At 42.7% G+C, this 26,783-nt stretch overlaps 1 protein-coding gene across 1 annotated transcript in view; it reads left to right on the forward strand.

The window, feature by feature from the left end:
- Positions 1–26,783, forward strand: part of LOC126272744 (3-hydroxy-3-methylglutaryl-coenzyme A reductase) — a 442,088-nt gene that overhangs the window by 79,042 nt on the left and 336,263 nt on the right. The window contains exon 2 of the mRNA XM_049975803.1: positions 19,051–19,136. The gene's annotated coding sequence lies outside the window, so the exon portion shown is untranslated. The remainder of the gene's footprint in view (positions 1–19,050; positions 19,137–26,783) is intronic.

Here is a 26,783-nt window from a genome sequence, read left to right on the forward strand (position 1 = left end):
TCATCCCGTACGAGAACGAATAAAATTTTATAGTTATTTTTCTGCTGACAAATATTGAAACATTATGCGACATGGTAAGGCAAAAGACGGAGGATGGGATGCTTTTTTCCTATTTTGTGTATGCTTTATTCACATACTGGTCAGCCAGAACATTATGACCACCGACCTACTATCGATATAGATCCGTACGGGTGATAGCAGCGTCACCTGGCGAGAAGTGACTGCTACTAAGACATACGCACGAGGCATGTATTGTCAGTGAGCGTGCTGTCCGTGTGTAAAATGGGAAAAGCACGCTATCTATCTGACTTTAACCGAGGGCAGACTATGATGACCCGGAGGCTCGGCATTTCGGAAACTGTACGATTTTTTGGGTGTTCGAGGAGTGCTGTAGTGAATCTCTTCAACACGTAGCGAAACAGAGGTGAAACCACGTCCAGATGTCGTGGGATTGGGCAATCACGCCTCATTACAAATGTCGGAAGTCGTAGTCTGGGCAGCCTCGTAAAACAGGAAAGACGGCTGAGCTAACTTCCTACTTTAATGTTGGGCAGAGCACGAGTGCATCTGCACACACAGTGCACCGAGCCCTCCTAACGATGAGTTCCGAAACTGACGACGCATGCACGTGCCAATGGTGTAGCACCCTGGTGATAAGAAGAAAAAATACTTGTTAAATCAGTCGCTGCTCATCTTATACTTGATGGTCCATCTGTTTTTATGGGATATAATTTGAATTTTAGTTTGGATGATAATGATAGGTTTTCGCATGGTAATGGTTGGTTAAAAGTAGCTTTTGTAAGAGGACGTAGTGGTGTAAGTAATGTTCCTGGTCTTGAGAGATTTTCTGAGCTTATCGCACTTATCAGGTCGGGGACCATGGTAATAACAATTTTGCAAAATGCATGGGCACGTGACCATCGGACCTGGACGTTAGCGCAGTGGCAGAATGTTGCATGGTCTGATGAATCCCGATACCTTCTCTATCATGCTGATGGGAGAGCGCGAATCCGTAGTCGTCCAGGGGAACAGCTCTTTGACGCCTGTACTGCGGGACGGGCATAAGCTGTCGGTGGCTCCATTATGCTCTGGGGAACACTCGCATGGGCGACTGTGGGCCCATTGGAGCTCGTTCAAGGCATCATGACGGCCAAGGAGTATCGTACACTGGTTGCAGACTGTGTACACCCTTTCATGATGATCATGATTCCCGACGACAGTGATGTTTTTCAACAAGATAATGCGGCATATCACAACGTCAGGAGTGTGGTGGAGTGGTTCGAGGAACACTGGCGAGTTCCAGTTGATGTGATGGCCCCTCAACTCGCCAGATCTGAACCAGATCGAACACACTTTGGATGTGATTGAACTTGGCGTCAGAGCTCATCGCCTCTCTTCCCGGAATTTTGCGGGAAATAGATGACTTGTGTGTGCAGACGTTGCGCCAACTACGTCCAGCACCCTACCAAGGCCTCATGACGCGTTGCCGCTGTTATCTGTGCCAAAGGTAGACATACCGGCAATTAGGTAGGTGATCAGTGTATCTCCTAGTAAAGATTATAATTCAAATCCTCAACAAATTTCTATCCATATGCTATTAATTTCTATCCCGAGGTAATCAGTTAATAACCACGTTTAATAATACTCGTTTTTAGAGTTCCGTGCCTCAACCAATAAAAACGGAACCCTTACAGGACCACATTGTTGTCATTCTGACCGACTGTTCAGAACCTATTTCTCAGGAAAGAGTTGACGTATCAAGTTCAAATTTCTGTCACATATTAAGGTATGAGGCTCCTTGGCGATGTAAGGAAGTGGAGTTTCTAAGCTAAGGCAATCAAAAGATTTGGCCACTTATGTCATTATATTAGTTCTCGCAAACTCCCTCATCAAACCTTTAGGATACTGAATTATGAAATTTCACAGGAAGAGAGTTTTCACACTGCAACCAAAGGAAAAAAAATCCGAAAATTGTTGGTTTGTAATTATACCAGACGAAAAAAGTTTTTTTGTCAATTGTTATGAGACTCTCTGTCCATGTGTTAACTCCCCTTTTCCCACCAAAAAGACCGAAGAGACGTAGCAAGTTGAAATTTATATCACATACTGAGGTCTATACTTTGGTGGTGTAAAATATTAAGCAAAGTCAGTTCAGTCAAAAGATATGGCCGTTTTGGTTATATTTTGATACTGCCTGACTCACTCATTAAAACTTATAGGGTACTTCCCCTTGACATAGAATATCGAAATTTGGCAAGAAGAAAGTTTTCAAAGCACAAGCAAAAGGGAAGAATCAGAAAATTGTTGATTTGTAACTATATCACACGAAAACATTTTTCTTTTTTAATTTGTAATCCGACTTCTAACTTGAAGTTAAAACATTCTCAAGTGTCTTGGACAACTGGGACCGATATCTTGCCAGTATCATTGTCGACCAGAGGCAAAAATGGTAGAAATCCTCGATTCCTACAATGGATAAACTGTCTATATACATAATTAAGTTTGTACGGAACCCTCAGTGCACGAGTCGTACTTGCAACTAGCCAATTTTGCTGACTGTCGAGTAGGTTTGAACAACATTAAAACAACCAGAGCAGTATGCCGAAATGTTTAGAACTGCTGTAACGGAATCACATTCTGTGGAAATTTATTTCGTCCGTGGCGACCAGAGACACATTTGCTCACATATAATAAACGTTCTAGACCGAACCATGCAACGTCGTAATAAAAAAGATTGAAACGTTCAACTGAACAGCAAATAATTGAGTGTTCCAGTTGGAGTGAGACCCACTGCATTATCTAATGTACCAAATATGGTCAGTTATGTGCGTATATTTTTAAAGACGGTCGTCGTACCCTTAAAGATGCTGATTTCAAACGTAAAAACTTTCAGCGCGGAGTGTGTGTCTTCTCTTACAGCTGCGCACTGTTTTACCCGTATTTTTATTTTAATAGCAACCACAAAGTAAGCTTTTGTGAGTTACGTGACCACTCATTTGTGGCTAGTGGTCAGATGTATTTTTGGCTCTTTTCCACGTTTAAAATTGATTTTCCGAACGACGGTCCCTTACTGCAGAGGGCTTGCGCCGAGCATAGTATTATCTGACATTTGTGTTTGTGAGGACCATTTGCTGTTGCTCATACCACTAAGACACTTGTACTGCACGAACGAAACTGATACCGGCCACCGTATCATTCTTAGCCCTTACACGCCACGAGATGCAGATATGAAGGGGCATGTGGTCAGCACACCACTCTGACTCGTGAATGGAGCCACTACCCTCCAATCACGTAGCTCTCAATGGGCCTAACAAGGGTTGAGTGCCCCCCGCTTGCCAACAGCACTCGGCAGACCCGGACAGTGAGCCATCCAAGTGCTAGCAAAATGCCTAACTTCGGTGATCTGACTGGAACCGGTGTTACCACTGTGGCATGACTACTTGTTTTTGTTGTTGTGGTCTTCAGTCCTGAGACTGGTTTGATGCAGCTCTCCATGTTACTCTATCCTGTGCAAGCTTCTTCATCTCCCAGTACCTACTGCAACCTACATCCTTCTGAATCTGCGTAGTGTATTCATCTCTTGGTCTCCCTCTACGATTTTTACCCTCCACGCTGCCCTCCAATGCAAAATTGGTGATCCCTTGATGCCTCAGAACATGTCCTAACCAACCGATCCCTTCTTCTGGTCAAGTTGTGCCACAAACTCCTCTTCTCCCCAAATCTATTCAATACCTCCTCATTAGTTACGTGATCTATCCACCTTATCTTCAGCATTCTTCTGTAGCACCATATTTCGAAAGCTTCTATTCTCTTCTTGTCCAGACTATTTATCGTCCATGTTTCACTTCCATACATGGCTACACTCCATACAAGTACTTTCAGAAAAGACTTCCTGACACTTAAATCTATACTCGATGTTAACAAATTTCTCTTCTTCAGAAACGCTTTCCTTGCCATTGCCAGCCTACATTTTATATCCTCTCTACTTCGACCATCATCAGTTATTTTGCCCCCCAAATAGCAAAACTTTACTACGTTAAATGTCTCATTTCCTAATCTAATTCCCTCAGCATCACCCGACTTAATTCGTCTACATTCCATTATCCTCGTTTCGCTTTTGTTGATGTTCGTCTTATATCCTCCTTTCAAGACACTATCCATTCCGTTCAACTGCTCTTCCAAGTGCTTTGCTGTCTCTGACAGAATTACGATGTCATCGGCGAACCTCAAAGTTTTTATTTCTTCTCCATGGATTTTAATACCTACTCCAAATTTTTCTTTTGTTAAATAAATCCACTTGTGAAATGTCATTGGCTGCTCTGTTTGGGGGGAGGGGAGAGGTTTACTCTCATGCTTTATGATCTACAAGTCTAATAGCTTAATAACTAGTTAATTCCTACGCTTCCTTACGCTATTCCTTGTCATCTATCAATAGAAGTTGGTATTCTGTTTTAAAATATTTTTCAGTTGGAACAGTTATCAGTTAAAAGTTACCAATTTCAACACAATTTCCTATACACTTGTCAGATTTTGATTGAATAAATTTAAATCTTTACGAGTGCTTGAAAACTGTGCGAGATGGAGTGTAGTAGCGTAAACGTAAAATTCGTGGTGCAAGCGCGTGACTCGACTATCGGCCCGAGTGCACGCAGAGTGCAGCCTTCCTATTCCGCCGCGACACAAGGAGAGAGGGGCGTGGCGGGCACGACGACCCGGCCGCCTTTTACTTCCAGGAAGGATCCCCCATAGAAATTTTTGCAGCAGGTGAAGTGGACCTGGAGGGACTGGAAAGAGGAAAAATCCCCGCCCCATCCGGTATAGAACCAGGAACCTTCAGGGTTCGAGTCGAGTGCTATACCCCCTAGATTACCAGGGACAATGAAAGTAACGCATTCCGCATAAATAGGCAGAAAGATCCATTTTTGTATAATTACGAGATAGCACAACAGTCACTGTAAACTGTCACGTCCATGAAATATCCAGCAATATCCGTGCGAAACGATGTAAAGTGGAACGACCACACAAAACTAATCGCAGGTATCGCAGATGCCAGACTGAGGTTCATCGGAAGAATCAAATGGTTCAAATGGCTCTGAGCACTATAGGACTTAACATCTGTGGTCATCAGTCCCCTAGAACTTAGAACTACTTAAACCTAACTAACCTAAGGACAGCACACAACACCCAGCCATCACGAGGCAGAGAAAATCCCTGACCGCGCCGGGAATCGAACCCGGGAACGCGGGCGTGGGAAGCGAGAACGCTACCGCACGACCACGAGATGCGGGCTCGGAAGAATCCTTAGCAAATGTAGTGCATCCACGAAAGAGATAGCTTACAAGACCCTCGTGAATATTGTTAGTTAGACTAGGAATCGTACCAGATAGGATTGATAGAGGAAATGAAAAAGTTCCAAAGGAGAGCAGTGCGTTACGTCACAGATTCTTATGTAAGCGCGAAAGCGTTACGGAGATGCTCAGCCAACTGCAGTGTCAGACGCTGTAAGAGAGGCTTCAGCATCACGGCGTGGTTTGCTGTTACAGTTCAGAGCGTATATTCGTCGAAGAGTCAGCAAAAACATCGCTTCCTTCTACGTAGATCTCGCGAAAATACCGTGAAGGTTGACCTAGAGAGATGCGAGCTCGCACGGGAGCTTACCAACAGTCTTCCTTTCCGCGAACCTTTCGCGACTAGAACAGGAAAGGGGGAAAGTGACAGTGATACAGAAAGTACTCTGCGACCCACCATAAGGTGGCTTGAGGAGTGCAGATGTAGGTAAAAATAAAATACTAGTGAAATACTATCACTGAAGTGCTGTGTAGACATTATGACTAAAACTATAGCGGCATAAAAGTCATTCTGTTTGCGTAAATGTGAATGAGGGGCTCAGAATTAGAGGGGTGCAAAAGCTGTACTCTTAAGTCACATAGAAAACGAGATGGCGCAGTGCTGAGACATTTTTGGGTCGGCGGTTGAAACCCACGTTTGGCCATCTGGATTAACGCAGATGTCGAAATAGTGCCTTTGTATAAGGATACGGCCGAAATCCTCCTACAGCCTTCCTCATTCCGAGTTTGCACTCCGTCTCTAGTGACCTCATCGTCGGCGGGACTTTAAACACGGTACCTTACGGACAAGAAATAAGTAAATGTCACGGGCTTATTTCAAATAGTTTACAGTGCTCGTAAAAGGACAGGGATAACGCATGTGATAGATGTCTGGAAACGCGGGTCTCACATGTTTTTTGCCTGTTGGGCGCGCCATTTTCCTGCTACCCGGATGTTGCTCGTAAGCGGGATTCCCTGCAGATGAGGATAAACGTGAAGTTCCGGCGCACTGAAGCCTTAACGGCACACCGTGGCTGTTTTAAAGACATGGTCTCGCAGGTTGCACTTTCCTCTCTCTGCGCCGTCACCTTGTGGAAATATGAACCGTTCCGTAGTCGAGACGCTAAAATGCAAACTTCACTGATTCTGGGTAACGTGAATTAATTAGAGCGGTACTGTTTCGTGCTTTACTCAGCAGCGACCTTAGAAGACAACATCGTAAACTGCAAATAAGCGTTCCTTAACCACTGTAATGTATTAATATTTAGTCATCTCAACCGATAATGAATTGCTACTATCTACGCTGTGGACGTTGAGACGATTTAACGAATTTCACAGCAGGCGTCAGCGCGCGTTCTAATACTAGTTTAAAGTTGCGGAGCTTTATAACTTTCGCAAGGAGTTTCTATCTCAAGACGATATACAGCTGTCAGTGGAAGAAACAAAGGGGTGGACTCGCTCAGCATTGAGAACGAGAATGCGTTTTACGCATGTGCAAAGCTATTTCGCACGAGGTTCACCGAACCAATAAGAAAAGAAATTTCGTGTACTTTCTGGCGCAGTCATGCAGAAGGTGTCCTTCCGAAATTACTGCTATTTGCCCCGAGAGGTCTATCATAGATAATTTCTTTGATTCAGTCGGCAGCAGAACTCGAATACATCGTTCTCCTCTCAGAAAAAAAGGACTAATCCTCGGGTATATAGGAGTCGTTGAAATGTGCTTCATCTACGTACACAAACACGTAAGTTTTGCAGTATTTTTTGTTTGACTTTCGGTCGGGAGCTGTGCTAGAATAGCAACTGCACAGCATGCTGATAACTAGGCTGCTGCTGAATCCTGCAGTTTGGCCGTGTTGTTTAAAACTCGTCACCACGGTTCATATGAGTCTTCAGGAATCAGCAGTACACGTTTTGTGTACCGAACAGTCAAAAGGTCGCATGTCATGTGGCTAGGTTTTTCTCTGTTTGTGTATTGGTCCCGTGTGTATCTACGACTTGTTTCACGGTGGCGTTTGCGTGAATGTCACGAGGTATAATACGTTGTCACATATTTTTGGAACTTCTGCAGTCTCTAACACCATATGAAACCAACTGAAAAGTGGCGATCGGTATTTTTATCGCGGGGTGGCAAGTAGCTTACAGTTCACCTTCTCTCAATATATGATTGTGTAATTGTGAAACACTGGGTATTTATATTCTATCTTTCTCAGAAACATTATCATAAAACAGATTTTTTTATGACAATTGCATCAGCTATCAGCTGTCATTTGGCTGTAGCTGATAATTTTGAGTTGAGCGTACTGTAAATGGGATTGTACTTTTGTTTGTTGAAAGCGTCAAGCTATCAGTGAATGCTGCGAAATGTTTTGTTTACCAACAGTGTATTCGATGATCAAGGAAAAGTACTGGATTTGATATTGACCGTCCGCATAATGTAACTTACTTTGGACCATTTTCTGTAGCCTTTAAATTAATTTATCCCAACGTTTTCCCCATACCTCTGCTGGGAAAGAAAACTGCCAAGGGGATAACACTATCCGTCCGAGCAGCATGTTGCTATCATTTAAACGTTTCAGTGATATTAGCTAAGATTTCGATTGTTCATAGCTTAGTTTTGGTAATTTCAGAAGTGAAAATGCAGGCCACTTCTGTCAATAACTATGACAGCAAAAGTGCTGTACGAAACAAACTGAATATTTTCTGTGAGATGCTGTATTTAAAAAAACAAATATTACGAGTATTTCTCTTTTATTAAACTATAGGTTTAGGTTCAGTATGTGGAAAATTGCTTCCCCCAGCGGCTGAGAGGAATTGCATTCGTAGTCTCGCTACACAATTGTTGTGGCCGGTTGTGATCTTCATCAAAAATCCTTAACAGCTACGGATTACAACAACATCCAGCACGGGTAAAATAAAATTCTTGTTGTATCGGTAAAGACATAAAATTTCAAAGTAGATACCATTTTGTTGTATCCTAAAAATGCTATTTCTAATTCTTGTCTCGAACAATAAAATCTCTTTGTGACTTGCCTAATTTTGGCTGTGTTGTTATTTACTGTGCTATCTCCTTCTGAAAGTATGCAATATAATGCTTGTCCAACATCAGTTGTCCAGATTATCTAATATGCAGATTGCTGTTCCTGACTCGCGCGCATTCGGGAGGATGACTGTTCAATCCCGCGTCCGGCCATCCTGATTTAGGTTTTCCGTGATTTCCGTAAATCGCTTCAGGCAAATGCCGGGATGGTTCCTTTGAAAGGGCACGGTCGATTTCCTTCCCCATCCTTCCACAATCCAATGAGACCGATGACCTCACGTGACCGCTACGGTCCCAGGTTCGAATCCTGTCTGGGGCATGGATGTGTGTGATATCCTTAGGTTAGTTAGGTTTAAGTATTTCTAAGTTCTAGGGGACTGGTGACCTCAGATGTTAAGTCCCATAGTGCTAAGAGCCATTTGAACTACTTTTTGATGTCCTCGCTGTCTGGTCTCTTCCACCAAATCAACCCAACCCCTGACTCGCGCGACGTAAACCTTAGTTAACGATGAAATTAAGTTTAACAGTGAGTTAATGACCACTGATCATTGCGGTGTTAGAGCTCATCATAACTAATCGGCGTATGATGGGATCTTACCGCTTCGTTGTGTGACGCGACGCTGACGTTTTGTTCAGAAGGAATTGTCCTACACGTTCGACGGCTATGAGCAGATCGCAGAAGCTCTGCGGGAAGTGTTGAGTGGCGACCACAGCCAATGAGGAAGCAAACGTGCAGGCAAGAATGAGAGGGAACCTCGCAGCCCGTAGCTTCCGGCTGACTTCGTGAGTGTTGTGCGTGGTGCAATCCAAGTGCGTGTCAGCGGTGTTAAATACTGTACTAGTTTCACTTAGTATTCTCCTTCGGCCGTTCCCAACCGAGCGTGAGTGAAATGAATGGTCAGTAATCACAACAACACGTTTACTTCCATTGCCTGAACTTTTTCCAGCGTTTTTCCTTGAATCTGTCTGCATATATGAGAGCGTTTCTTGTTCTCAGTGATCATGTATGCGATTCAAGACTCGGTGTTACAGACTGTCTGTGTATCAGCTTTTCGCCGCGGACAATATATGCGTGCTGCATAACGTGAATCAGCTGCACAGGAGAATAGAATCTGTGTAGTTGCCTGCTAACTTCCTGGGAACTACTTTAAGACGCAGTTCTCCTCTGGTTGTAAAATACAGTGTTGTCGTACTTTATAGAGGCTAGAGGACAAATGTAAGGATGGAGAGGCTTATCTCACTAGGGGTAAGACAGATACTGCCTACAGGAAAATTAAAGAGACCTTTGGAGAAAAGAGAGCCACTTGTATGAATATCAAGAGCTCAGATGGAAACCCAGTTCTAAGCAAAGAAGGGAAAGCAAAAGGTGGAAGGAATATATAGAGGGTCTATACAAGGGCGATGTACTTGAGGCCAATATTATGGAATTGGAAGAGGATGTAGATGAAGATGAAATGGGAGATACGATACTGTGTGAAGAGTTTGACAGAGCACTGAAAGACCTGAGTCGAAACAAGGCCCCAGGAGTAGACAACATTCCATTGGAACTACTGATTGCCTTGGGAGAGCCAGTCCTGACAAAACTCTACCATTTGGTGAGCAAGATGTATGAGACAGGTGAAATACCCTCAGACTTTAAGAAGAATATAATAATTCCAATCCCAAAGAAAGCAGGTGTTGACAGATGTGAAAATTACCGAACTATCAGTTTAATAAGTCACAGCTGCAAAATACTAACGCGAATTCTTTACAGACGAATGGAAAAACTGGTAGAAGCCGATCTCGGATCTCGGGGAATATCAGTTTGAATTCCGCAGAAATGTTGGTACACGTGAGGCAATACTGACCCTACGACATATCTTAGAAGAAAGATTAAGGAAAGGCAAACCTACGTTTCTAGCATTTGTAGACTCAGAGAAAGCTTTCGAAAATGTTGACTGGAATACTCTCATTCAAATTCTAAAGATGGCAGGGGTAAAATACAGGGAGCGAAAGGCTATTTACAATTTGTACAGAAACCAGATGGCAGTTATAAGAGTCGAGGGACATGAAAGGGAAGCAGTGGTTGGGAAGGGAGTGAGACAGGGTTGTAGCCTGTCCCCGATGTTATTCAATCTGTATATTGAGCAAGCAGTAAAGGAAACAAAAGAAAAATTCTGAGTAGGTATTAAAATCCATGGAGAAGAAATAAAAGTGTTGAGGTTCGCCGATGACATTGTAATTCTGTCAGAGGCAGGAAAGGACTTGGAAGAGCAGTTGAACGGGATGGACAGTGTCTTGAAAGGAGGATATAAGATGAACATCAACAAAAGCAAAACGAGGATAATGGAATGTAGACGAATTAAGTCGGGTGATGCTGAGCGAATTAGATTAGGAAATGAGACATTTAACGTAGTAAAGGAATTTTGCTATTTGGGGGGCAAAATAACTGATGATGGTCGAAGTAGAGAGGATGTAAAATGTAGACTGGCAATGGCAAGGAAAGCGTTTCTGAAGAAGAGAAATTTGTTAACATCGAGTAGAGATTTAAGTGTCAGGAAGTCTTTTCTGAAAGTATTTGTATGGAGTGTAGTCATGTGTGGAAGTGAAACATGGACGATAAATAGTTTGGATTAGAAGAGAATAGAAACTTTTGAAATGTGGTGCTACAGAAGAATGCTGAAGATTAGATTCGTAGATCACATAACTAAAGAGGAGGTATTGAATAGAATTGGGGAGAAGAGGAGTTTGTGGCACAACTTGACCAGAAGAAGGGACCGGTTTGGAGGACATGTTCTGAGACATCAGGGGATCACAAATTTAGCATGGGAGGGCAGCGTGGAGGGTAAAAATCGTAGAGGGAGACCAAGAGATGAATACACTAAGCAGATTCAAAAGGATGTAGGTTGCAGTAAGTACTGGGAGATGAAGAAGCTTGCACAGGATGGAGTAGCATGGAGAGCTGCATCAAACCAGTCTCAGGACTGAAGACAACAACAACAACGTACTTTATACAGAAGCTTGAAATGGCGATGATATTTTGTGGACAAAATTTTATGAAAGAGAATAAAGTTACATTGTAAATTCGTTTCCAGCGAGGTGGATCGTATTGCAATATTGCCCGGGAGACTATTTTGCTTTGCGCTGATTGCCCCCTTTCGTGAACGAAATGTAAATTCAGTAATGGTGTCTTTCATCGTGCTCGTGACGCCAAGATGAAAAAGATCCTATGTTTGGCACAGGAAGACTGTTTTAAAGGCTTGAAACGCACTTTTTTGTAGAAATAGTCCCATTTTAGGAAATTTCGCTTTAACACATTTCCAGTGAGTAGATTCCTTCCTTGTGGTACATGTCTGGAACGTGTGCAAAATAATTTTCTGTGGCAGCCGTCACTTCATCGGACTAAAATCGTGCATCTGCCACACATTTGTACAGATGAGAGAACAGGCGGAAGTCGAGGTGCTGTTGCCGGTGAATAGTGTGGATGTATTAAAAAATGATTACTCCAGTTACTCCTGTTAATTGTTGCTAAAACACCTTTTGCTTCCTGTGAGAGATCATTTTTTTCTTTTGTTTCGTAATCCTACGTTCTCCTCGTGTATCTCTTTAATTGAGTGGATCAAGAAGTACTGGCCAGTTATTTTTACCCCGTACAAAGTAGTGAACTAATATTGTAATGAGAAAGTACTGAAAATAATGTTTCCAGTATTGGTTCTGAAAAACTCCGGACATCAATGGGAAGCTGATTTTCCAATTTGCTTTCGGTCATTATTCTACAAAGATAGCACCTTTTTTGCACAAAAGTTTTTTGTAGCTAATTCGTTACTTGATTGATATCCTGCTCCCACTTTTGAAGCTTAAGGTGTCCACTATGTAATACACCATTACTGGTCGATCGTCTATTATTACCTTGTGCAATGCCTTGATTTTACATGTCTGGTTGCAGCTATTTGACGTCCCTCACGTTGATAGTCTTAAAGTACAAGGGAATTTGAATAGAGTTGTCCTTATCTTAACTGTTGAAAATGAAGAATCAGCTTACATACTAATCCTAAGCAACATTGAATAAATTTCCACCAGTGATAAGCCGATTTTTTGTGCCGGCCCGGTATCCATTTGGTCGAAAACTCTAGAACCTCCACGAAGTCATAAGGGCCAAGATCTACCTCGTGGGATTAAAGAACCCTAGCACTCCATGATCACCGTAATGTAAGGCTAAAGGAAAGCCATAATGTAAGGCTAAAGGAAAGATGAAATCGCAAAAATCCAAAGTTGTGGGAATAGCTAGCTTTGAAACGAACTACGATTTTTATTTAATTACATAATTTTGATTGGTGGACATACTTGACCGAAATTCTGGCGTATTTTATTCTGGCGAATACCACCGACAAAAAATAATGTCACTGCACATTCTGTATGTATTTTACAACGTAATCAAAAGAAAGTGAAACCTCGCTTAAGAAGCATCTTCCATAATGATTGATTAATAAGGCTAGTCGCTGAAGTGGCGTTCATTTGAGAGACATGCACCAGACTTGTGAGTAGAATAAAATGCAAAGATTTTTTTTTTACTTAAAATATTTTCGCCAAACTAGTCTGTTAACCGTTCTTTATTCTTCTTCTTCTTATTCTTCTTCTTCTTCATTATTGCACGGAGCATGGTCCGTCTGTCTATTGTGGATAGCCACACGTTTAACCATGACCTTCCGCTTTGTAAAGATAGAGCTCCGACAATGTCGCGGTGTATTGGTCGCGATAGGCCTCGAAACTCAATTATTGACAGTATAGGTACCATTTCAAATATTTGGCGGGCCGGATACCGGGGATGACCGGCCAGCTAACGCGGGCCGGTTTCGGCCCGCGGGCCGTTGTTTGGAGACCCCTGCTCTAGAACACTTACTATTTGAAAGTGCACCATAATCAAAACCATTCAGTAGAACAAATTGACACTTGGTTTACACTACTGCGTAATACGAAGCAGTACAAAAAAGGCAATTTCATCGATATCAAGGACATCTCTGCGCCAGGCCGTGCATGTTTCACCTCGGTCTCATACTTAGTGTCTATGGCTGTTACGGCTGCATGTAGAGCTCAGTATTAAAATTGTATTGTTGATGAGGGTAAAGGGCACCTGAAATCCTCTGCTGCTGCGTAGCATTCGCTGTACGAATAGCATGAAAGGCGTCTCCGAGCTTCATGTCCCCATTTAACACACATACCGCACCTGGCAAAGTCAACTTGATCCATGAGAAAATCCAGAGACGGTGAGAATTGAGCTGAAGAGATTAACATACAATCCGATAATGAGAAGCGTAGACCACGACCTCTCCTTTCTCTTTCAGTTGTCGAAGGGGCTCCTCATTGTAATGAATACCACTGTATCAGTTTTTTCTTGTATACTAACCTTGAAATGAATGTGATTTGTTCAACCCACGTCAATATCTGTATTTTGCAGCCAAGTCAAAGTGACCACCATTTATCAGCAACATAATATTGACACATAGTTAGCTACTAGATATACTTAGCTCCCAAATAGAGGCTTGATTTATAGAATATAGGGATCTGATTTCGTTGGTTCATCAAATATGTAAAATGGAGCTATAAATGCCAATCATCCACGATGATGTTTTTCAAATAAAAGCGAAACCCATCTGGTGAAATATTTCTTAATTAACAGTATGTTTAAGACAGTAAAGAAAAAATTACTTGTTCTATAACAATAGCTGCTGCGATCCAAGGTCATACAAACATATTACAATGGTACTTTAGAGAAGATGAACTTCTTGGGTAAGATCGCTTCCAGACAACCTTTATTGTCGATTACCGTGAGCATATTTACTGTCTTCATTTCTCGATAAGAGGTTAGTGCATGTCTCCTATAACAGCTATACAAGTACTCTTTCTAAAGCATTGCCCGGTATGTGAAGGATGGGCGATTCATCGCCAAGTCAAGGTTAGAACCACAATATATAGACTACAGCAATTTGCCAAATGCTCGTGTCCCATACCACACTCTACTGTGTACATCATTGCAGCTGGGGCACCGCTAATCTAGCTAGGATCCCAACCGTCAAATAGCTATCAAACCACTATTATAACGCAAAAATTTCATATTATACCAACTACGTGATTATAATAACAATATTTCACAGCAGAAAGCTCACGGTTGGTTCCTAGGTGCCATATAATCGTAAGCTCCACGTAGACGTGCATTTGAACATGGCATTGTAAGCCGAAACAGTCAAGCTTGTTGTGCAGACATATTTAGAGACAAGCAAGTAAGTATTACATTGCAACTACTGGAATTGAGTTCTTGTGAAAAGGTCTCGCACTGCTCACATCTTTTGTCCCTCTTCCTTTGCGCATTGACTCTACCACCTTCTTTGAATTCTGGTGGTGTAGAGGTACCATCGATTATTTCGATGATCGTACCAGTCAGCTTTCCACCGGGTATATAAAATCCCACTGGTATTCCATCAGGTCCAGGTATCTGTTTGAAAGGAGACATTTTTACAGTGAGGTCCAAAGAAACTGGTACACTGGCCTAATGTCGTGTAGAGGCCCCACGAGCATGCAGAGGTGCCGCAGCACGACGTGGCATGCACTCGACTAATGTTTGACGTAGTGCTGGAGGGATCTGACACCATACGTCCTGCAGGAATGTCCATAAATCTGTAGGAGTACGAGGGGGTGGAGATCTCTTCTCAACAGCACGTTGCAAAGGCATCCCATATATGCTCAATAATGTTCATCCTGGGGAGTCTGGTGGCCAGCCGTAGTATTTAAACTCAGAAGAGTGTTCCCGGAGCCACTCTGTACCAATTCTGGAAGTGTGAGGTGTCACATTGTCCTACTGGAATTGTCCAAGTTCGTCGGAATGCACAATGGACAAGAATGAAAGAAAATGATTAGACGGGATTTTTACGTACGTGTCACCTGCCAAAGTCACATCTAAACGTATCAGGTGCCCCATATCACTCCCACTAGACAGGCCCACATCATTACAGAGCCTCCACCAGCATGAAGAGTCCCCTGCTGAAATGCGGGGTCCATGGATAGATGAGGTTGTTTCCATACCCGTACACGTCCATTCGCTCGATAGAATTTGAAACGAGACTTGGCTGACCACGCAGCATGTTTCCAGTCACTAACAATCAAATATCGTTGTTGACGGGCCCAGGCCAGGCGTAAAGCTGTGTGTCTTGCAGTCATCAAGGGTACAGAGTGGGTCTTCGGCTCCGAAAGCCCATATCGATGATATTTCGTTGAACTGTTCGCACGCTAACACTTGTTGATGGCCTATCTTTGAAATTTGCAGCGATCTGCCGAAGGGTTGCACTTCTGTCACGTTGAACGATTGTCTTCAGTCTTCGTTGGTCCCTTGTTTGCAGGATCTTTCTCCGGTCGGAGATTTGATGTACCGGATTCGTGATGTTCACGGTACATTCGTGAAATGGTCGCACTGGAAAATCCCCTCTTCATCGCTATCTCGGAGAAGCCGTGTCCCATCCTCGTGTGGCGACTATAACACCACGTTCAGACTCACTTAAATCTCGCTAACCTTCTTCTGTAGCAGCAATTACCGCTCTGACAACTGCGCCAGACACTTGTCTTATATAGGTGTCGCCGACCGCAGCGCCGTATTGTGCCTGTTTACATATCTCTGTATTTGAATACGCATTCCTATGCCAGTCTCTCTGGCGCTTCAGTGTATAATGCGAAGCAGCTCTTCACTAGAAACAGTTGTCAGAGTTGTATATTGTCATCATCTGTAACCATACAACCACTGAGCAACCGAATTTTTATGTATTTAATTGGAATTAAACAATTTGCTATTTATTAATACAGAGGTGTCCAAAAAATGTATCCACTGTTTAAAAGTCCATAACTTGCAAACTAATTGACGGAGTTGTCATTTTTGGTGAAAATGTAGCTTAAAGTCCAACTTAAAGATATCACTGTAGGTGTTCGAAATGGTCATCATTAAAATTCACACACAAACGATTCCGCCGAACTGCAGCACGAACTACTGACTGCAACGTGTTCACTTGGATATTTGCACTTGAATGTACGATGGATTCTCGAAATTCATCCAATGTGCGTGGCTTTTGTCGATAAACGACGTCCTTTAGTGTTCCCCACAGGTAAAAGTCGAGAGGAGTTAGGTCTGGGGAACGTGGTGGTAGATACTCCACAACACCTCTACGGCCTATCCAACTTCCTGGTAGATTTTCGTCGAGATACGCCCTAACACGATTTTGGTAGTGGGCTGGGGCACCATATTTTTGAAATTAATCTCTTCCATCTCCATACAAGTCTCGGATTGCAGGTAAAATGGATGTCTGAAGCTTCTGAAGATACAACTCACCGTTAACTGTGCCGTCAAAGAAGAATGGCCCAATGAAGCCCCGCTAAGACAACCCACACCACACATTTACTCCTGGCAAATTCACGGTTTTGTCTACATGGGCGTTCGGATTTTCGGCGGCCCAGTAGATGCAATTGTGGCGATTTACTGCACCATTGAGTTTGAACTGTGCCTCATCAGACCACACAATCATCTCTGTAAACCACAAGCACTACTCCATTCTATGATCTGGGTCGTCCTCGTTCATTGCGTGTAGCAATCATGGGATGTAGCACTTCCACTTTGCTGTCTTCAAAATTCACCGAACACTTGAGCGACTCAATTCAGCTTCAGGGGTGCACTGTCTCACAGACTTTTGTGGTGAGCGAGTGACTTGTTACTGTTACAGGTCGTCCAGATCGTTGTTTGTGTACATCTTTAACACAGCCTGCGGCTTCAAATTTGTCTCGAATGCGACGAATCGTTAAACGTGTCGGTTGCTCTGTTCTATACTCATTTCGCCATTGCCGTTGAACCTCATTAATGTTTTCGTACTTAAAATACCACTTCAAAACTGACTTCCTTTCATCGAATGTAAACCTTGCTCCGGCCAAGTTTACTCGAGTAACTAGGTGCAACTGAGAACAAAACACTGACTTTCTGGCAACTGTCATCTGACAAAACAAATCAACGCAATACAACGCTGGTGTGGCGATTGCCGGATCTACAAACTATTACACTACCAAAGATGAGATAACTCCGTCAATTAGTTTGCCAGTTATGGACTTTTAAACAGAGGATACTTTTTTTGACTCCTCTGTATATCAAAGGAGTTTTATATTTAATTGTTTGTGTTATTTACTACAGAAAGCAAACAGTGGCACTGACCAAAAAAGTCTATAAAACTGCATCGTGGTTCCGGTCCTGGTGCTGGGCATGATGCAACTGTGTGTCACGCATTGTGCGGCCTGCGCTGGCGTGGTACACTACAGGACTGAAAATAGCGCGCCACCTCGTTTGGCGTCAATTACGAAGGCTATGCCGAAAGTTTTTAGCACCCGTAAACCGTAAAGCGGAGGTCAATGGGGTTGTTTTCGTTCGAAAGAGCGATGTCTTTCGACCTTGGGACGTGAGCGCGCAGCCCCTGGCTAGCGGTCATCCCCCCACAGCGCAGTGAGAAAGCACAGGCAGTGCTGAGTCAGAGACGGTGCAGGATTGAGCTGTCGCGCTGCGACTTTCGCACCATGATTTTTTACGATTATAAAAAGGGTTTAAGTGCCGAAGAATGCCATTCTTCTTTGCTGCGTGTTTTTGGTGAAGTTTCCCCTTCTAGGGCCACAGTTGGAGAAATTGGTTTCGCGAGTTTTGGAGGGGTCGGCAGTCAATTGAAGATGAACCTCGTCTCGTTTGGCCAGCAACATCTGTGACTCCTGAAAACATTGATGCTGTGAGGAAAATGATCAAAGAAGATCCACATCTTACATTTTGTGACATTGAAGGGACCCTAAATATTGGATCGACAGCAGCCCAGACCATCGTTCATAGTCACTTAGGCCTAACTGAGAGATGTGCCCGTTGGGTGCCACATTCCCTGACAGAAAGCCAAAAGGAGGGTAGAGTGGATTGGTGTCGTTTCATGCTCGAAAAATTCAATAGAGGTAAGTCCCAAGACACTTACAATATCGTCACAGATGATGAAACGTGGGTCTACCATTATGACACTGAAACGAAGAGACAGTCTTCTGTGTGGTGCTTTCCAGGGGAGGAACCACCCACAAAAATTCGACAAGTTCGGAGCTCTGGAAACAAGATGGTGGCAACTTTTTTCACAAAGATCGGACATCTCACCTCTGTGACATTGGACACACGTCGTACAGTCAATGCTGAATGGTACGTGAACGATTGTCTTCCAAAAGTCATCGCCACTTGGACGTCACAGCATCCAAAGTCCAAGAGTGGGCATCACGACAATGCATCTGCGCACAGGGCTGCCAGAACGATGGACTTTCTGGAGAAGGAAGATGTGCGAGTGTTACCCCATCCCTCCTATTCACCTGACCTGGCCCCCTGTGACTTACTTCTGTTCTCTAAGGCTAAGGAAAAAATTGGAGGGCAGCGGTTTTCATCAGATGAAGAGGCCATTGCAGCGTACGAGAGTGCACTAAGTGACATCCCAAAAGAAGCTTGGACTGATACATTTTATAAGTGGTTTCAGAGAATGGAAAAATGTATACATGCTAATGGAGAGTATTTTGAGAAGTTGTAAACGTTTTTTACAAATAATTTATTTTTTCACACGTTCTGCTAAAAACTTTCGGCGTGGCCCACGTATTAACTAAGTGCCTCGTCTGTGTGCGCAGGTGAGACGTCGCCTCGGCTCGCTCCGAAATGTTCCTGCTTCTTCTCCTGCTGATACCTGCTCAGCACGGCAGGAAGCACAGCCCAGGTAAGTTGCCATATCGCTCATCTCCTCACCCCTCGCACAGGGTCGAGGACCCGGCAGAAAGAAGTGACACCTCACCATGGCCCTTCCAGATCTTGTCACAAGTTCCAGAATAGCCAATGACGGCCCCACTCTTCCGAAGGTGGTGTCCCAGTTATTCACCCGAGCAACAAAGAAACAACGGAAGATTACATTACGTCGGCTGAGGCGAACGACGTCAATAATGACTCAACGCCAGCCATATGACTGTTATGTGCTGGCATCTTAAATCGTCGTCATTCATCTCCTCCTCGCTCTCTTATTTATCCATTTTACTGTTTCTTTTGCGTGGGTCTGTGGCCAGAATAATTTCTTCCCAACGTTTAACATGTTGCCAATTGATGTTTCTAGAATACGTAGAGTGCTGAGATAAAGTGTCTCTCCCTCCCTCCCTCCCTCCCTCCCCCCTCCCTCCGTCCCTCCCCCCTTGTCCTCCCTCCCTCGATCCCTGTCTTCCCTTCCTTCTTCTATTTCCCTACCCCCACATCTATATGTGTATCTACACCCACTTACACATTCCGCAACCTACCGTATGGTGCATGGTGGAGCATACCTTGTACCACTACTACTGCCGGCCGCAGTGGCTGTGCGGTTCTAGGCGCAACAGTCTGGAACCGAGCGACCGCTACGGTCGCAGGTTCGAATCCTGCCTCGGGCATGGATGTGTGTGATGTCTTAGGTTAGTTAGGTTTAATTAATTCTAAGTTCTAGGCGCCTGATGACATCAGAAGTTAAGTCTCACAGTGCTCAGGGCCATTTGAACCATTTTGAACCACTACTACTCGATTCCTTTCCTGTTCCACTCGTAAGTACAACGAGTTCCGTACGAGCCATAATTTTTGTTATCTTACTTTCGTTGTCCTTACGAAACACGTACGTTAGCGACAGTAGAATCGTTCCGTAGTCTGCTTGAAATTCCGGTTATTTAAATTTTATCAACAGTGTTTCGTTAAACGCAGGCTCAGATGAGATACTACCTGCAGACGACACGGAGAAAGAAATTCTGGCTATTTAAATTTTATCAACAGTGTTTCGTTAAACGCAGGCTCCGATGAGATACTACGTGCAGACGTCACGGAGAAAGAAATTCCGGTTATTTAAATTTTATCAACAGTGTTTCGTTGAACGCAGGCTCAGATGAGATACTACCTGCAGACGTCACGGAGGAAAGGATAACTGAAGAAGAGGGGGAAGACTGCAGTCGAAAGACTCAGAAACAGTTGTTGTCAGGCGGCGAAAACAGTGCCCATGTTGTCAAACGACCGTAAGTTACAGAAATGAGCGTATTCACCTCACCAAAACATGAGAAAACACTGCAACATCAAAGCTATGATAAGTTGTAGATTGTGGAGGAGACTAGCTACATGTAAGTAAGAAAATAAAATAACCGACTGAAGATAGCACAAAAAGTGCTGAAACATGTCAGGGTAAAACGAAACTGAAAAGGTGTCCTGCATAAGGCGGAATTCTTCGTCTTATCGTTTCTATCCTTCACGTTAAAGGAAATGTCCGATAATGTCGTACTGTGTTTGGCAACGTATATGGAAAAGAAGCAGAAGCATTAAGGAAGGGACCGAAGTTGAAGAGGTAACTACGTCTAATGCATGTAAATAAAGTGCAATGGGCGGTACATGTTGCCTGGCGAATGGATGGGGGATCATAATACAGGGTGTCCAGAAAAGGACTCCCTGATTTCAAAATTAAATATCTCGAAACAAAGATCGATAGAGGAATGCAGTAAACAGTATGTTTATTGTGAAAGCTGTAAGAAGTTTATACAACAGTTTGAAATAATAGTTACAAAAGCTGCTAACAGATGCCGCTGTACGCTGTCAAGCTCATATCAGCATACATAAGTGAAACAATCGTAAGAAAACAATCTTTGCAAACAATCACATCACAATGTTTTCAAAATGTTCACCATTGGCACTACAGAGGTGGCGGAAACGAAGAATGAAATTCTCCCTCACATTTCGTAGTGTCTCAACCGAAATGGATTCACATGCCACAGAGATCGCCGATTCAAGCTCGTCCAGCGTGGCGGGATGCTTCTGGTAGACCATGTCTTTCACTGTGCCCCACAATCCGGCGAATATGGGGGCCAATCCATGCCTGCACCAGTAAATTTGGGATATTCTAAAGCAATGACTCAATTCCCGAAGTATTTCTCAAGAAAGCGAAACACTTGTTCGGTCCGACGTGGTCGGGCTCCATCTTGCATAAACCATTCAGTACCTGGTCGATCCTCTAACGCTTGCAGTGTGGCGACAAATTGTTCCAAAATTTGCAACTTAACGTGCATCAGTGACCGTTTCTCGAATGGAAAAAGGGCCAGTAACGCCTCTGCTGCATACTGCAGCCCACACAGTAACTTTAGGAGAATACAGGGGTTGTGGCTTTTCGGAACCCCAAAATCGCCAGTTCTGCTTATTCACGTATCCATTCAGGTGGAAGTGTGCTTCATCTGTAAACCAGATGCAGCCAACATCAAATCTTTCACTATCATTCATTGTGAGCATCTGATTAGCAAAGGCAACCTTTTGTTGCACAGCTCGTACGGGTATGGCCTGGTGCGTTTGAATTTTGAATGGAAACATGTGTAGGCTCTTCCTCAGTATTTTCTGCGTGCTGGAACGCTTCAAACCAGTCTCAGATGCAATTCTACGGACGGATGATATTGGATTTCGCTGAATAATTCCAGAAACTGTGGCGATATTTTCAGGCGTAACTGCGGTTTGCTTGCTGCCAACATGCCCCACTAGATCATCAGCTACGCTGCCTGTTCGTTGAAATTTTGCCAAGAGCGTACGAATGGTTTTCGCTTGGGGTCCTTTTGGAACATTAAATCGTGCTTGAAAACTTCGCCTTGTAGCTGTAGGACTCTCTTCTAACCTGTGGTACTCTAGCACCAGAAAAACTCGTTGTTCAATGGAGTGCATGGTTGTAATCTCTTCCTTCGGTACGCTAACCTCCTTTCACGTTTCAATAGTGGAACTGATCGCTCTGGGCTTCGGATCATTATTTATACTAGATATTACGTATGGCGATTACAGCGCCACCTGTTAGCAGCTTTTGTAACTATTATTTCAAACTGCTGTATAAACTTCTTACAGCTTTCACAATAAACATACCGTTTACTGCATTCCTCTATCGATCTTTGTTTTCGAGATATTTAATTTTGAAATCATGGAGTCCTTTTCTGGACACCCTGTAGTTTGCGCATTGCTGTTTTGCTGTGAATGAAATAATTAAAAAAAACTTCATATTATCAGTTATTGGACGTATTTAAGTCATCAGTTATTAGCACTCAAATACTGATAAGTGTTGCATTGCACAACTGACTGATGGCTCTATGGTCATGAAACCAGAAGCTAATTAAAAACGTTCATGGTTCCATAGTGTTAAAGTGACGAGGTCTCCTCTCTTTCCACTGGAATATGCTTCCTGTTTTGTAGTTAATGGCTTACAACAAATGCTGCGCGTCGAAGCACTGTTTATAGAACAGTCAAGTGCGAATTTCGTGATGCGCATGCGTATATGAAAGATAAATACGTGAGCACTGTGCTGGCTGGCAGTGCCGGCCGATTTGCTGATGCCCTGTGACTCTACCACGTTAGCCGCTGTCAGAAATAAGGGTGCGAATTATTCGCTAGGCGGCACTAAATGAGACAGTTTCTTTTTTATGCGAAACATGTATGTAAGATCTGCTTCACAGTTCTAAATACCGTAGCTCCAGTGCCAGTTGATACCCCTCTAGCCCAGAGGTGCTCAACCTTTTTAGGCTTCAGATCTACTACATGCAATTTAGTCCATTTAGAGATCCGCTAACGTAATAATTCATAACGATCTAAGCACAAAACCATATCGTAGCCAAAATTAACCATTTTATGCACACAAAATACAGAAAAGCCAATTTACTTTTCATTAAAAGTTGTAGGCCTACTACTCAATTTTAAAGATATTACTCATGTGAAAAACTTAAAATATACACTACCATAAATGTTGAAAAAAGTTAAATGGGATACTTGCCTTTGCTTATCTCTGGGAAGTTAACTATAATCTGGTGAATAATTTGTCAGGGCCAAATTTACATAGCGTGCAAATTGGATCAGTCAGCTTACTTTTACGCTTAGATTTCCCTGTGTGTTAATCGCTGAAAACGCTGCCTCACGTAGATAAGTTGACCCAAAAAACGACAAAACTTACAATGTTAGGCAAGGTTTTTACACTCAAGTTATTTTCGTTGTTTTCCGACATTAACTTCAATGTTATTTTGAAATCGAACTACTTCCTCTTCAAGTTCAGTCTCGCTGCATAAGAAAAGAGTACTCATTTTACATGAAGTATCTTCCATTCTTTTTGGAAAGGTTGAGCTACGAAAGCTAGAACAGGCTCCATTGTCTTGAAATCAGAAAATCGGTTTTCAAACTCTCCCTTCAGTGCTGTCAGCTTAGCCGTATACTTCTTTACCACTTTTTGACTGAATAACTTTTGTCGATACAACAGTTTTGATTGTATTTTAGGGTAGTGTCTCACATTTAGTTTCTGTAACTGTGCTATACAAAGGTCAAGTTTCTGCATGAAACACCGTACAGAAGATATAAGAGCTATAATAATTTGCTTCTTTCCTTGAAGTTCTTAGTTTAACTCATTTAGTTAGTTTAACTGTCGTATCAGTTACAAATGGCAGGTCCAAGAAGCAGCACAACTCATACAGTCGTGAGCAACCCACATCTGTTTCAGACACATAAGATTTTATCGCTGGGAGAAGTTCTCTAAATCTGTTTAGAACCATACCTCTATTCAGCCAACGAACTTCAGTGTACAGTAGCAGGTCTCCATATTAGCTATCCAATTCTTCTAATAGCACCCAAATTTTCGTCTCTGTAGCGATTGTGAGGAGATTGACTCCACAATTTTTGTGACAAAAATCACAACCTGTGCCATTTTCAAAATATGTTCACAAAGAAGTTCTGTAGTAATACTTGAAAAAAAGGTGGAAAATATTCTCCGTTCGCAAATGGTAAAATTGCCAACAAACTGGTATTTTACAAAAACAGCTCATTTAAACAGACTTCGGCAAAGTTTTTGGAAGATGGACTCATTAAGCCGTGGCGACCGAATGCTAGATCGCGATCGACTGGTAGGGCACCTTTGCTCTAGCCCCATAGTAGTTTTCGATACCAGAAATCAGCCATACTTCCCCGTACGAGAGCAGGAAGCGCAGTTTGCAACATAGACATGCTTCGCTCCATAAACCCCGCCATCGTCTTAACTGTGGCAATAATTTACGATGAACCCTTTATTTTACGTTGCCACCGCTTAACACGGACACGTTCGTCCACGGAATCAGGCAGAGAGCTTGATTCCCACCAACCGCCCTAAGGCTACGCTGATCGCACCAGAAGAGTCGATTTGATTGAAGCGTGAGAGAGGACATGTATTGGCGGTTGTGTGCCTCATTTCTTTCAGATTTGTTATGTTATCAGATTTGACCATTGCTTTGTTGGGTATTTAACAGTACCACAATGCTTCATCTGTTCGCACATACCAGTCGTCGATCTAGAGATGTTGTCGTGACATGTTAGACATTTCACGTTGTTGATATGATGACAACACATTTTAACAAGTCAGTATGCGATGGCGCCTCTCGAACGTCGAATGACTCAGTGTACAAATAGGGAATCTAGCCATAACGGAATAATTTCTCATATATTCCTTTTATTTTAATTGGTTAATGTATGAATTAGTGACCTTCCGGAGCGCACCCTCTTGGCTTAAGCATGGACGCCAACTTCGTTGTCGCCTTCTTCAAGTTTCATCGTCATTCGTCCACTTTCGATTCGTAGTTGAGACCGCAACAAGTGAAAGTCCAACGAATCTAGCCGTTTCCATAATAACTATATGAGGGCCATTACACTTTTCGCTGTTCAATATTTGCTGGAATTTCCATGTGTTATCATTTTCTGAGTTGTCATAATCCAGATTATTTCTCTGTCTCCAGTATCCACCTGAGACAGCTTTCGTCGTGCGCTCCGTGTCTTTTATGTAACAGAAGCGTTCTCTTATAGATTTTATGAGTCAGAGGTCCGTAAACTCTTTCGCCGGCCGGAGTGGCCGAGCGGTTGTAGGTGCTACAGTCTGGAACTGCTCAGAGCCATTTTAACCATTTTAAACTCTTTCGTCTCGCAGGCCACATCCCGGTTTTTTTTTGGGTACATCCCCTGCCTTTCATAAATTTAATTTTTATAAATTCATCATCTTCAACGTGTTTTTCACATCTAATCCAGTGCTTCTCACTTTCATAAATTTAGCTAGAGGAGTTTAGAGAGTTAAGAATGAAAAGCTTAAGAAAACATGTTACGTCTTATAGAGTTGTTAATTTAAACGACAAAACGCATATCTACTAAGATTAGTACATGAACACATTTAATGGGAATGAGTCTGTGTTGACAGATTGTCAGTATTTGATTTCAGTTTAGTTTAACCTTTCAATCTCCTCGGTCAACTGTTTCTTTATTTTCGTAAGAATGACGACAACCGCACTGAAACCTCTTTTCACGAGATATGAAGTTGGAAAAGCTTTCCCGTGATAGCCCACAATACAGGACAAGTAACAGGTTGTACATTAAGTTATAGTTAGTCCTTATTCCGATCTGCTCTTGTAATACGACATCCGTTTTTTCACTGTCAGTGTATCGGTTGAAAATACGGTGTGGTATTTCCATAACCAAAATATTCTCAATGAAAGATACGTAATGTTGAACGTAGTTTGAAACTTCCTCATCCTGGCAACATATCTATAACAAATTTGGAAACTGGGAAATTTCGCGTCTTCCAGTGTTTTTCTTCATTAGTGTAGTTCTGGTAAGAAGAGCTGAAATGATGGGCTTTGTTTTTATCAGATTTAGACTATCCACTTGCAAGTGCAAGTTAACCACATTACATTTAGTAAACAAATCTGTTAAACAAGGAATGTAGAGTTTCCAGTTGCTCCAGTTTTCACTTGAAGAAGTAGTAATCAATCAAAGTTCTCGTTATTTTCTTCATATATCTGCGCAAATATCTGAGAATTCGATGCGTTACTTCGAATTTTTTTTTACTGCTTTAATGACAAATTGATGAGATTGATGGAATCTATCACTCAGATTTGTAGAAACTAAATGTTATCGGCGAATGACGCAAGTGTTTTGCAAACACTCGTGGTACATTCTGTTTTGAATGGCTCATAAATCGACAATAGCGCCCAAACGTGGCTGGGAGCCCATATGCTGCCGCTAATATTATTTACATTTTTTCCCCATGAATGATCTTCAAAAACATTAAGTATTGATTCGCCTTTAATGTCGTGTTATAATAGTTCTCTCGAAGAGCACTTCGTCTTGAATCTTTTGCTCTATAACAGAACCAACAGATGCCAATAATAATGCCTCAACATCACGTAAAGTTGTCTCCTCCAGAGGTATGGAGAAATGGGTCGTTTGAACATAATGAGACGCTTTCAGTATCATAACTCATTCCATCAATACGTGTTTGAAGTTTGCTGTTGCTCAGAGGGTGTATGTTATAAGCAGGTATATGTAGAATTGTTTTAAAAACCTCTGGAATGGC

Source organism: Schistocerca gregaria, chromosome 5 (genome assembly GCF_023897955.1).
Source record: "Schistocerca gregaria isolate iqSchGreg1 chromosome 5, iqSchGreg1.2, whole genome shotgun sequence".
NCBI classification, from domain to species: domain Eukaryota; kingdom Metazoa; phylum Arthropoda; class Insecta; order Orthoptera; family Acrididae; genus Schistocerca; species Schistocerca gregaria.